Source organism: Salminus brasiliensis, chromosome 15 (assembly GCF_030463535.1).
Source record: "Salminus brasiliensis chromosome 15, fSalBra1.hap2, whole genome shotgun sequence".
NCBI classification, from domain to species: domain Eukaryota; kingdom Metazoa; phylum Chordata; class Actinopteri; order Characiformes; family Bryconidae; genus Salminus; species Salminus brasiliensis.
The window spans coordinates 27,585,270-27,598,275 of record NC_132892.1 but is presented as its reverse complement, the minus strand read 5'-3'; the positions used below and the strand labels follow the sequence as shown (position 1 = coordinate 27,598,275).

At 42.7% G+C, this 13,006-nt stretch overlaps 1 protein-coding gene across 1 annotated transcript in view; it reads left to right on the top strand.

The window, feature by feature from the left end:
• The window catches only part of marchf4a (membrane-associated ring finger (C3HC4) 4a), a 35,247-nt gene that overhangs the window by 2,495 nt on the left and 19,746 nt on the right, over positions 1-13,006 (top strand). The gene's annotated exons all lie outside the window — the stretch shown is intronic.

Sequence of the window (13,006 nt, the reverse complement as noted above, 5' to 3'; positions counted from 1 at the left end):
TCTTAGTAAATACCATATTTCATATAACATGAGGCAAACTAGTACGCATAAGTAAATACCGTATTTCACATAATATCAAGTATAGTGGGACAATTTTGGCAAATCATATTGCATGTAATATCAGATAAAGTGAGACACATTGTGAAAATACAATATATCATATAATATCAGGTAAAGAGTAAATTTAAAAAATAAATGATTAATTATAACATTTTTCATAACAATGTGGGACACTTGGTAAATACCATATTATCTTAAACTGATCTTCATTATTTGATAACTTTAATAAAACAAACATCTCATACTAAAGCACTGAGCAACTCCTAGAACTGCACTGGAATTTTTTTTTACCACATTCAGCATCGATCAACACCAGAACTGAAGTCTGTTAGACTCTATTCCTGTCTTTTTGGTGCCTTTCTGGTCTTAAAGGACTGTCTGGATACTTTTGGAAAGGCTGTGGGACACCTTTTGGCGGCTATAGTATCATACACAGCATGAATAACATCCTCTAAAGTGGAGCATGTAATGGCAAATCAACATCAGGGTAGTGTTTTATCACCACTCACACACGGTTCAAGTGTTAATGCATTTTAAATGTGGAAGCAGCCTGATCTCTCCAACTGCCCTCCTCAAGCTCAGAGAGAGATTCACAGCAGTCAAGGGGTCTTTCTCCTGAAGCAGATGCAACACTCTGTGGTGATGAAAGTATTTCCAGCACAGAAATGTAGATAAGCAGCAATCTAAATGAAGCTAAGAGCACTAGCTTAGAGTTGCAGGTTGCAGGGTGGTTCCTAATGACTGAGTGCACAGGCCTGCTAGTCTCCTGCTTACTGTCTACTCGGGATGGACAGTCAGAACATCTCCATGTGAAAAAAAAAGGGATAGCTCATCACAGTGTTATCTTTTAGCATGGGGTGTTGGTGCCATATACACATTTACATACTGGGGTTTCAGGACCTTAGAACCTTTCTGCATGCGCATTACCTACTGATTACTCCGCCTCAGGGGTTTTATAAGAATGATATTTGTCCATAGGCAGAGCAGGCTAGCTGATCCCATTACTTAAAGGTTAATTCAGTGGCCTTCCAGGCATACAAGTGTAATGACAGCCACCCTTTACACAACACACTGCTGGAGAAAGCCTGGTACACACACACTATATACACTATATGTTCATATTTTTGTGGACACCTATTTTTATGAATGCATTCAGCTCATGAACACAAACACACAAGTGCTGGCAATAGAATAGGACTCTCTGGAGCAGATCATGCCAGGCGTAAAAGTAAGGCCAGGTGTGGGCTAGAGGGGTATAAAGTGTCTCAGCATTGAGCTGTGGAGCAGTGGAACTGTGTTCTCTGGAAGGATGGTGGTGCTCCATCCGATGCTGGGTGTTGGGATGAGTTGGGGTTACTGATCTTATTAACACTCTTGCCGCTGAATGCAATCAAATCCTCACAACAGTGTTATAAAATCTCTTGTGTGTGTGTGTGCCTGAACTCACTCAGATTGCTGATCTAGTGCTGTCATTGTTGAGCAGTGCTGCACCTTTGCAGCCAGTGAGGAAAATTCAACCTTAGCCATTGGGCAGGGGGCTCTCCCTCTCTCTCCCGCTCTCTCTCACTCGCTCTCCATCAGTGTGTGAAGTGTTAGGGTGGTGTAGCTGGCTGGCGGCTGATGGATGGCTTTCTGTCTGTAATGAGAGCAGTGCAGGAAGCAGATGGGGCTGTGAGGAGACTCTCTGGCTAAGGTGTGTGAGTGTGTGTGTGTTGTGTTGGGTCAGGCTTTGAGTCACTCTCTTTTTTTGTATCTTTATCTGCATCTCTCTTTCTCTCCTTGCTCTGACCCATGAAGAAACATCAAACAACTCACAGTTCAAACAGGGACAGCTGCTTTCCAAACTGCCCACCACCATCCAGACCCAGATGAAAATATGCAAATGCGCGCTGGCTCTCTTGTGGCGTGGCCAACGCAGGGCCAATTACATGCTTGAGAAAAGAAATAATGTTTTTTTCTTTCTCTCTCCCTACCTTGCTCACCTCTCGCCCCCTCAACACCACAGAGGGGTGGAAAGAAAGGTGTTTTGGATCCCCTCCGGACCCGTTTCTTCCAGAGAGAAGAAAACGAGTGAGACAGACAGAGAGAAAGTAGGCAGAGAGGTTTAATAAACAGGAGGTGGAGATTGTTTTGAGCATTTTTCCAGCCTTGCTTGCAGGACCCAATCCGGTTTGCATAATTTCACTCCCACCCCAGTGATTAATTAGCCCACTGGGTCATTGGATGTAATACGTGCTCCTTCAGACAGGATGACAGGACGTATCCAGCTGAAGGTAATGGCCCTAGTGCTATGAGGGCTACCATGAAGCAGAATATTAAATCCTGTAGTCCAGGCCCAGAGCTTCTGAGATGCTGGATGAAAGGAATGTGTCATGTGAAAAAGGCTGATATGAATTAAAGCTAATTAGAAGATAGTTAGCATGATTCTGCTCCACACGATGCTAAGCGACCTAAGCTATCAGCGCTAACCTTTCTGAGTGGTGGATGCCATTGAACCTGTTAAAATAACAGCTATTGGGAATGGGTCTGACTTGTTGTTACTAAAACAGACCAGATGGAACAGTTCCGTTTTACACTCTTATAGATCAAAGGGTTCTTTGAGCGATGCCTTGGAACTCACTCTCCATCAGTATGTGAAGTGTTAGGGTGGAGTAACCAAGGTTCTTTATGGTTCCTTAAAGAACAATCATTGTAAAAAAGAAGCACTTTTAAAATAAAGGTGCTACAAATGGTTCTTTGAGCAATGCCATAGAAGAACCACTTTTCGATTCCATTAAGAACCATTTTTGTGTAGGAGATGTAAGTGTAAAGAGGTAAAGGACCTTTATATTGACCTTTATGTCTTAGAAAGGTTCTTCACACATGTATCTCTTTTACAAAACTGGTTCTTCATGGCACCAACATAGCTTTTCTAGGGCACTGCTCAAAGAACCTGCTGAAGCGCCTTTATTTTTAAGAGTGTGAGGAATCTTTATATTGGTAAAGGTGGTGTTGATCATCCAACATCCTGACCTCACTGATGCTCTTGTCATTGAATGCCTCCAAAATCTAGTAGAAAGTCTTCTTCCCTGGACAGTAGAGACAGTTACTCCAACAAAAGCAGCATAAACTCTCTTGATAAATGCTCTTGATTTCAGAAGAAACAATGAATGTGCAGGCGTCCCAATACTTTTGTCCACATAATATTTGCATTGACATAACTTCAGCATGTTTCCATTGGCTTATGTTGTAAGTGCATTTTTAGTCAAGGGGTTCAGTTGTTTTCTAATTACAGGGGACTGCATTCTAATTGTCTGTGGTAATGACCCGTACGCTAGAGATGCGGCAGACAAAGATTACATTGCCAAGAACTGACAAGTCCCAATACTTTTGTCCAAATAATGTATAACATAAGCAGTTTTAAATCCAGGTTGTATCTCCAACAGCTCCCAACACACTGCACTGTGTGTTATGAGATTGTTTTTCCTCTGTAATTTTGCTTAGTAAGCAAACGCTGCTTATAATTTAATGAGATCCCACGGCCTCTGTGCGAGGACATCGCATTTCCGCCCCCCTCCACTACCCTGTACATTACTGAATCAACTCAGAGCTGATGTGCTGAAATGAGGACAGATTGAGCTTCTGTCTACTGATACTCTCATGGTAATAGAGGTGCTTCAAAGGGTTCCTTGAGCTATGCAATAGAAGAACCACTTTTGATGATGTGTGAGAGACCTTAAAAAAAAAAAAAGCTACACACATGGGTCTTTTATGACACCAAAAGTGGTTCTTCTACGGCATCACTCAAGCAACCCTTTGAAACACCTTTGTTTGTAAGAGTATCAGAGTTGCAGTGTATGCTATGGTGTTTAAAAAAGCTGGCACCCATCTCAGTTGGCACTCATCTCAGTGCATAAAAGAATTGGCACTAAGGATTGTAGTTTGGTTCCGACACACTAATATGATGCTTTTAAGTGCTATTAAGCGTCAACCTGGCAGTTATATTAATAATAATGCAAACCAAGTAGCCAAGTTTTCCATTATTTTCAATCACATGACCCCCAGTATTCAGCATGTTTATGTGTTCTACTTCATTGTTCAGTTTAGTTCATATTCAAAAGCAGACACTTTCTAGGCCCACCTACAGATCTGTAGAATAATAACAGCTCTACTGTTCAGTCAGTTTTGCTGTATTTGTATTTTGTACACTCTATCAGGTGCCTTAGAATGCATTGATTGGGTATTTACGATGGTGTTTGGTGTAAAATAGTAAATATGAGATTTTGGCTGGGCTGCGAAATGCTCAGATGCAGTGTTATAAGCCTTTTTACCACCCTGTTATTTTGCCTCAGAATGAAACACACTGATTTTTCTTGGCACATTACAAAAATAGCATCACTTTGACAGCTCACAGTAGCCACATAGTATAGCATAACATAGCATAGCTTTGTTTTTAGTGTCTTACCGAATACTGTTGCTGTTCTTTCTGGGTTCTGCAGGTGTCCAGTCAACATGGCATTCGGTTAGCTAGCTGAAGAGACTGCATGCCAGAGACTGAAGGGTCTGCTAGGGTTAGCTTTTAGCCAAGCACCTGGCTATTACTCCGCTAGCACCTCCGAAGGCCGCCTTGATTCCTGCTTTCCTGTGGATACCCAACATTAGCCTTGTTAGCCTTACATATTCTCTTCAAGTAGTACACAGCTTGTCTAATCCATAGAGTAGAGAAGTACTGCCAGTAGAATAGGACTCTCTATTGGCACCATGCCTAATGCAAGGTGTGGGTTAGAGGGGTACAAAGCCCCCAGCACTGAGCTGTGTTCTCTGGAATGATGGATGGTGCCCAATCCAATACTTTTGGGATGACAAGGGCAGTTGGGCATGGAGTGTGATGACCTCACTAACGCTCTTGTGGCTGAAGGCAATCAAATCCTCAGTACTGTTCCAAAATCATGTTGAAAGCCTTCCTCCTTGGACAGTAGAGACAGTTACTCCAGCAAAAGCAGGATCAACTTTTTACTACCCTTTTTCATTTCAGACAAAACAATGAACTAGTGTCCCAATACTTTTGTCCATATAGTGTACTTGTTTTTTGATACTGAAATTTGTTATAGAAAGAGTGGTTTACTGTTTGTGAGAGGAAAAGTGCTGATACAGGGCCTGTCTCTGCCTTTCACATCTGATTCGACACCGTTCTCATACAGCGTAGCTGATCCTAATCAGCACTTCTACTGCTACACAGGATAGGTGTTGATGTTCAAGCAATTTTATTCACAATTCATAAGCAACACACTCGTATCCCCTGTGGAATAGAAGAAAGGGGATTTCAAACACTGATCTCTCATTTTATTCCACTGACTCGCAGAAACTACACAGTCATGACTCAAAATTCCAGGATGGGTATTAGAGCAGTTTACATTTGATTTTACATTAAGCTGCCGCAGGGACAGTCTCCCTGGAGGGGCCTGGGGTTAAGTGTATTGCTCACAGGTGCACCAGCAGCAGTTGCTGGCTGGGATCCAACTCTTGGCCTACTGAATCATGGGCGAGTAATCTGACAGATGTATCCCAGCCCCCATAGCGCTGACACTGCTATGATTTCCCCACGCTTCGAGTTTGAGCGTAACAGATAAGGAGCCGTTGCATTCGACTGCAAGTTTTAGCATAACAGCATATACAGTCGGGGAAATAGAGGCCCTGAGGTGGTGGTACGAGCAAAAATCACAATGTACACGATTTTCCTTTTGCCCTGAAGGTAGCTGTTCATCCTGTATTTTTCTGTTGTCTTCGTTTTACACTGGAGCAGTTTTGCAAGGGACATGTAGGCAACACTACATTACTCCATGACAATACAATGGAAACTTTTACCACCGCTAGCCGTTGGCATTGTGCTAATGACAGACATCAGCCATACAGGCTAATACTACTGTTTTAGTCAGGCTAATACTACTGTTTTAGTCAGGCTAATGCTACTAATACAGGCTAATACTACTGTTTAAGTCAGGCCAATACTATTAATACAGGCTAATACTACTGTTTAAGTCAGGCCAATACTATTAATACAGGCTAATACTACTGTTTTAGTCAGGCCAATACTACTAATACAGGCTAATACTACTGTTTTAGTCAGGCTAATACTACTAATACAGGCTAATACTACTGTTTTAGTCAGGCTAATACTACTAATACAGGCTAATACTACTGTTTTAGTCAGGCTAATGCTACTAATACAGGCTAATACTACTGTTTTAGTCAGGCTAATGCTACTAATACAGGCTAATACTACTGTTTTAGTCAGGCTAATGCTACTAATACAGGCTAATACTACTGTTTAAGTCAGGCTAATACTACTAATACAGGCTAATACTACTGTTTAAGTCAGGCCAATACTATTAATACAGGCTAATACTACTGTTTTAGTCAGGCCAATACTACTAATACAGGCTAATACTACTGTTTAAGTCAGGCTAATACTACTAATACAGGCTAATACTACTGTTTAAGTCAGGCTAATACTACTAATACAGGCTAATACTACTGTTTAAGTCAGGCCAATACTATTAATACAGGCTAATACTACTGTTTTAGTCAGGCCAATACTACTAATACAGGCTAATGCTACTGTTTAAGTCAGGCTAATACTACTAATACAGGCTAATACTACTGTTTAAGTCAGGCTAATACTACTAATACAGGCTAATACTACTGTTTAAGTCAGGCTAATGCTATTAATACAGGCTAATACGAGCACAAACAAGTATATATCAATATGTGACAAATAATATGTTGGATGTTTGTGTTGAGTATCACTTTACCATTTACCAGATATAGTTCTCTCCATCTCCCTCATTCGCTCTGTTCTCTCGCGCTCTTTCTCTCACTCAGGCAGGATAGCAGGGCCACACTTAGTTCAGATGAGTGAATCTCGCTAGCACTGGAGCATGAAAGGTCTTCGTCTCATCTCTCTCACACACACACACACACACACACACACACACACACACACACACACACACACACACACACACACACACACACACACACACACACACACTTTCTCTCTCTCTCGTTTTCTGAATTCCAGTTCCGCTCGCGGCTGTACTCTGGCTCTCCAGGTCGAGCCAAAGTCCTGTCACTTAATCGCTCTCTCCCGCGCTCTCTCTGGCTGGATATATATATTTAATGTCAGAGCTATCCACTGCCCTGCATGTTAAAGGCGCCCCCAGCCACAGTCAGCCAGCCTGTGTCCGACACACAGCTAAAGGCCAACGAAAAGTTAGCGCGGGGACAGAGAAGGACACTGATGCTCTCAGACACACTCGCAGTCCTTTAGAATGGACTTTTTTATGTAAGAATAAGCTGTGAATCAATAGGACTGTTAAACTGAAGGAGTTTGTGAATGTGGAAGGTTGTATGTTTTGTGGTGTGTTGACCATATATAAAGAAATAAGCCATGGTTAAGGTCTGTTGTTAGGTAGGAAACAACATCACGTAAAATCCCCTTAAAGCAACACAAGCTAACAATTTTTCTAATCATTTTATCTTAAAATAACTTCAGAATCATTTTAGTGCTCCTCTGACGGTAACAGGGAGAATGGCGTCTTTGAGATTCCCACGCCGGGCCGGAATCCTGCTAATGCACTGTGTAAACTTGGTGAAACTGCACGGGAACTCATGCACAATTTATATTTACAGCAGTGGTGTAAAAGTGAATTACACTCAACACCTGGGGGCATATTTTAGCATTCTTTTTGCAAAAGCTTGATTTAGGTTGTGTCATTGTGTCTTTGATATTGCAACAACAGGAACTGTTACTAAGTCTTTTAATTAATAATGTGGTGTGTTTTAGGCATAACGTGCAATAAACCAATCAGCGTGTCACTTGCCATTGTCTTTAAGAGCCAGGTGCGGTCTGACTTTGGCGGATTGCTATTTCAATGGCACAGAGCGGGGGTGTACACACACTGGGCACGTGCCTGTGTTGACAATTCACTGCCAAGATAGCAATGAGCGTCCGACTGTACACGTCCGCCTAGGTTGTTTTCAGTTAGTGGCGCGCCTGTGTTTTCCGTTGTCAAGATAGCAATACGCCAGAAATTGTAATGATTTTACGACATTTCGAGACCACCACGCCCATCGGCGTATATGTATTTCACAAGCAAAATGAATGTGGACAGAGGAGAAAGCTCCCTACCCCCCACGGGATTGAACCTGTGACCTTCTGGTGTCAAATCTACTTCTTTAACCAGTAGGCCATGGCTTTCCTTTGTATAGTAAGGTCACAAACTGAAGCCATGAAATGCTGTAGTGTGTGCCACTAAACGATGACATCACGTGAGATGCGGTGTTGATTTTTTAAACACCCGAGAGCAGACAAAGCCAGCTAGCAGCTAGTGCGCTGCACAGAACCAGAACATGTCTTTATTAAAAAGGATTTCAAACGTAATGCGCCGCACCTGTTTTTTGTTCCCTGCAAAACACTGTACTTCAGGGGTCTCAGGGGTTTTTGTTCCATGAACTGGTTTGGATCCCTGATGGAGACTAATGAGTGTGCTTTCATGTGCTGCTGTGCTGGTGTGAATGCTTTCAGTCTGGCCAGGTTCTGTGTGTGTGTGTGCTTTTTCCTGCAGCACTCAATCACTGGCTACGCACCACACTAAAAGCCTCTCATTCAGCCTTTGTACAAACACTAACCGCTCCACCGCTGCTTTGTGCATGTGTGTGTATAGTTTGATGCTATAGAATGAGAGTGACCTGCATTAATTATGTCTCCTGTAAGAGTGTATGCAAGTTGTGATTCATACAATCTTGCTCTCCTTTTCTCTCACTTTCTCTCTCACTCTCTCTCTCCTCTGTTAATTCTAATCAGTGAGTCTCTCTCGCTCTCTCTAACCTTCTTCTAATTTCTTGTCGTCCTTGAGGTATGCTTATGATATTATCGTACAAAATAGGATACCCTATGGTGCTGTTTACAGGGCTTCTCTCCCACACTCACACACACACACACACACACACACACACACACACACACACACACACACACACACACACACACACACACACACACACACACACACACACACACTGAACATATGCACAGGTTACTGACGGTTACTGACGCAACTTAGACCCACAGAAATTAACCTACTACACCTAAACCTAACCTCAATCTAACCTTAACTTAACCTACTACACCTAAATTTAATTCCAACCTCAACCTAACACAACTTAACATAATTCCAACATCAACCTAACCCAAACTTAGGCTACTACACTCAAACCTAATTCTAACCTTAACCTAGATTTAGCCTACTACACCTAAACTTAATTTTAACCTCAACCTAAACTTAACCTACTACACCTAAACTTAACCTACTACACCTAAACCTAATTCCAACCTAAACTTAACCTAAACTTAGCCTACTACACTCAAACCTAATTCTAACCTAAACTAAACTTAACCTACTACACCTAAACCTAATTCTAACCTAAACTAAACTTAATCTACTACACCTAATCCTAATTCCAACCTAAACCTAACCTAAACTTAACCTACTACACCTAAACTTAATTCTAACCTCAACCTAACCTAAACTAAACCTACTACACCTAAACCTAATCTACTACACCTAGACCTAAACTTAATCGGCTACACCTTAACCTAATTTTAACCTCAACCTGACCTAAACTCAACTCATAGTGTATATCAGTAAAGCACAGTAACAAAAACACCCTGATTCATTTTATGGGATAAGGAGAGGTTGAAAATGTACACATGAGTAAACTGAGTAAAAAATACAGTGAAACTCAAGGGTAAAGATGTAGAAAATATGGGTGTAGGAAAAGGCTCCGTCATGTCACTCTGCAGGACAGGGCCAGCTGTGCTGTGGGTTATCAGGCTGATAGACTTTGCTGATTCACTCAGTTCACTCAATTAGATGAAGTAGCCTCATCTCCTGCTGAAATGAGCCGCTTAGCTATGTCATCTGCTCCATCAAGCAGGCCGTTAGAGTTCTACAAGCGTGCACATCACGATTACAGCTCTTACATTAGAGATTATGAGCAAATCGGATGTGCCTAATTACCACCAAGTGGAATCAAGTCAGTCTGAATCAGTGAAATGACTCAGGTTGGATCACATGACACTAAAAAGATTCAGATTCAAATCATGAAGCTTTTAGTCTGTGGTTCACTGCAGGACTCTGAAGCACCATTCACCTGTGTTCCAAATGCTCATGCATTCAGAGCACTTGCGTACTCTTCACTCCCTACCAGAGCTGTATAGCACGAACTACTTCCCTACTGTACTGAGTATTAAAATACTGTATCTGTATCTACTGGAGGATTGTTTTTTTTTCTCCTACTTCCACGTTTACTTCACTACATATTTTGGATGAGTTTAATACTTTTACTGTGTTACATTGTTTATGTGCTGCATCGTTGTTACTCATTGCAGTTATAAAAATGCTACGAATCATTTCAAGCCTACATCACCACCAGAGAGCTAGATGGCACTGTCACCGGTTCAAGCCGTGAGCGTGCATGCTGCCATTCTTCCTTTCACACCGCTGCTGCAGTGAGGACACTTTTAGCCTTCTCAGCTACAGCCTAGCCTTAGCGTTTAGCCTTCTCAGCTACAGTCTAGCCTTAGCGTTTAGCCTTCTCAGCTACAGCCTAGCCTTAGCGTTTAGCCTTCTCAGCTACAGCCTAGCCTTAGCGTTTAGCCTTCTCAGCTACAGCCTAGCCTTAGCGTTTAGCCTTCTCAGCTACAGCCTAGCCTTAGCGTTTAGCCTTCTCAGCTGCAGCCTAGCCTTAGCGTTTAGCCTTCTCAGCTACAGCCTAGCCTTAGCGTTTAGCCTTCTCAGCTAAAGTCTAGCCTTAGCGTTTAGCCTTCTCAGCTGCAGCCTAGCCTTAGCGTTTAGCCTTCTCAGCTACAGCCTAGCCTTAGCGTTTAGCCTTCTCAGCTAAAGTCTAGCCTTAGCGTTTAGCCTTCTCAGCTACAGCCTAGCCTTAGCGTTTAGCCTTCTCAGCTACAGCCTAGCCTTAGCGTTTAGCCTTCTCAGCTACAGCCTAGCCTTAGCGTTTAGCCTTCTCAGCTACAGCCTAGCCTTAGGGTTTAGCCTTCTCAGCTACAGCCTAGCCTTAGCGTTTAGCCTTCTCAGCTACAGCCTAGCCTTAGCGTTTAGCCTTCTCAGCTAAAGCCTAGCCTTAGCGTTTAGCCTTCTCAGCTACAGTCTAGCCTTAGCGTTTAGCCTTCTCAGCTACAGTCTAGCCTTAGCGTTTAGCCTTCTCAGCTACAGCCTAGCCTTAGCGTTTAGCCTTCTCAGCTACAGCCTAGCCTTAGCGTTTAGCCTTCTCAGCTACAGCCTAGCCTTAGCGTTTAGCCTTCTCAGCTAAAGCCTAGCCTTAGCGTTTAGCCTTCTCAGCTACAGCCTAGCCTTAGCGTTTAGCCTTCTCAGCTACAGCCTAGCCTTAGCGTTTAGCCTTCTCAGCTACAGCCTAGCCTTAGCGTTTAGCCTTCTCAGCTACAGCCTAATCTTAGCGTTTAGCCTTCTCAGCTACAGCCTAATCTTAGCGTTTAGCCTTCTCAGCTACAGCCTAATCTTAGCGTTTAGCCTTCTCAGCTACAGCCTAGCCTTAGCGTTTAGCCTTCTCAGCTAAAGTCTAGCCTTAGCGTTTAGCCTTCTCAGCTACAGCCTAGCCTTAGCGTTTAGCCTTCTCAGCTACAGCCTAGCCTTAGCGTTTAGCCTTCTCAGCTACAGCCTAGCCTTAGCGTTTAGCCTTCTCAGCTAAAGTCTAGCCTTAGCGTTTAGCCTTCTCAGCTACAGTCTAGCCTTAGCGTTTAGCCTTCTCAGCTACAGCCTAGCCTTAGCGTTTAGCCTTCTCAGCTACAGCCTAGCCTTAGCGTTTAGCCTTCTCAGCTACAGTCTAGCCTTAGCGTTTAGCCTTCTCAGCTACAGCCTAGCCTTAGCGTTTAGCCTTTTCAGCTACAGCCTAGCCTTAGGGTTTAGCCTTCTCAGCTACAGCCTAGCCTTAGCGTTTAGCCTTCTCAGCTACAGCCTAGCCTTAGCGTTTAGCCTTCTCAGCTACAGCCTAGCCTTAGCGTTTAGCCTTCTCAGCTACAGCCTAGCCTTAGCGTTTAGCCTTCTCAGCTAAAGTCTAGCCTTAGCGTTTAGCCTTCTCAGCTAAAGTCTAGCCTTAGCGTTTAGCCAAAGTAGCTGTTGTGTTTAGCCTTGAACAGCTTTCGTTAGTGGGCTGGGTGTGTATAAATTTCAGGGGTGTTAATAAAATAACCCAAGACTGTTACATCAGAGTTTTGGGGTTTTGGAATTGGCCCGTTTTCCAGCTCTATTTTGATGTAGTGAATTCTCATTATTCAACTGAGGTGAGGAAAATACAGTTTGACATTTTAGAGCCATTTTAAAGACACAGAAATAAACTGTGTGTTTACCTGTATGGGATAAAGACAGGTTGGAAAGTGGTCATGTGAAACATTATGACTATTGACTATAAGAAAATGTATGACATGACTACTTTCATATAACACAACTGTACATATGTAATTTAGGGAATGTCCATTAATTGAGTTAACTCTTGTGAGTCAGTTTGTCTAGATTTGGGGTTTCATTTTTGAATGTTTTTTTTTTATGCATCAAAAAAGTAAGGGGAGATTTCCCTAAATCAAATGTAATCTGTGGAGAGCAGGGTCTAGCTCTCAGATTAAGGCCTTTATGCCATAATCCTATTAAACGAAGCCTGTTCGTGGAGGATCTCCTGCCTCTCTCACACATGTGAACCCACACACACACAAATACATGTGCCCATGTGCACATTCATATGCAAATACATACACACTCATGCACAAACAGACACGTGCATGCACATACATGCATACACACTGGCAAACACACACTCAAATTGGCAGAGATTACATACTGTGTGTCTGTCAACCTGGAGCCTCATAAAAGGC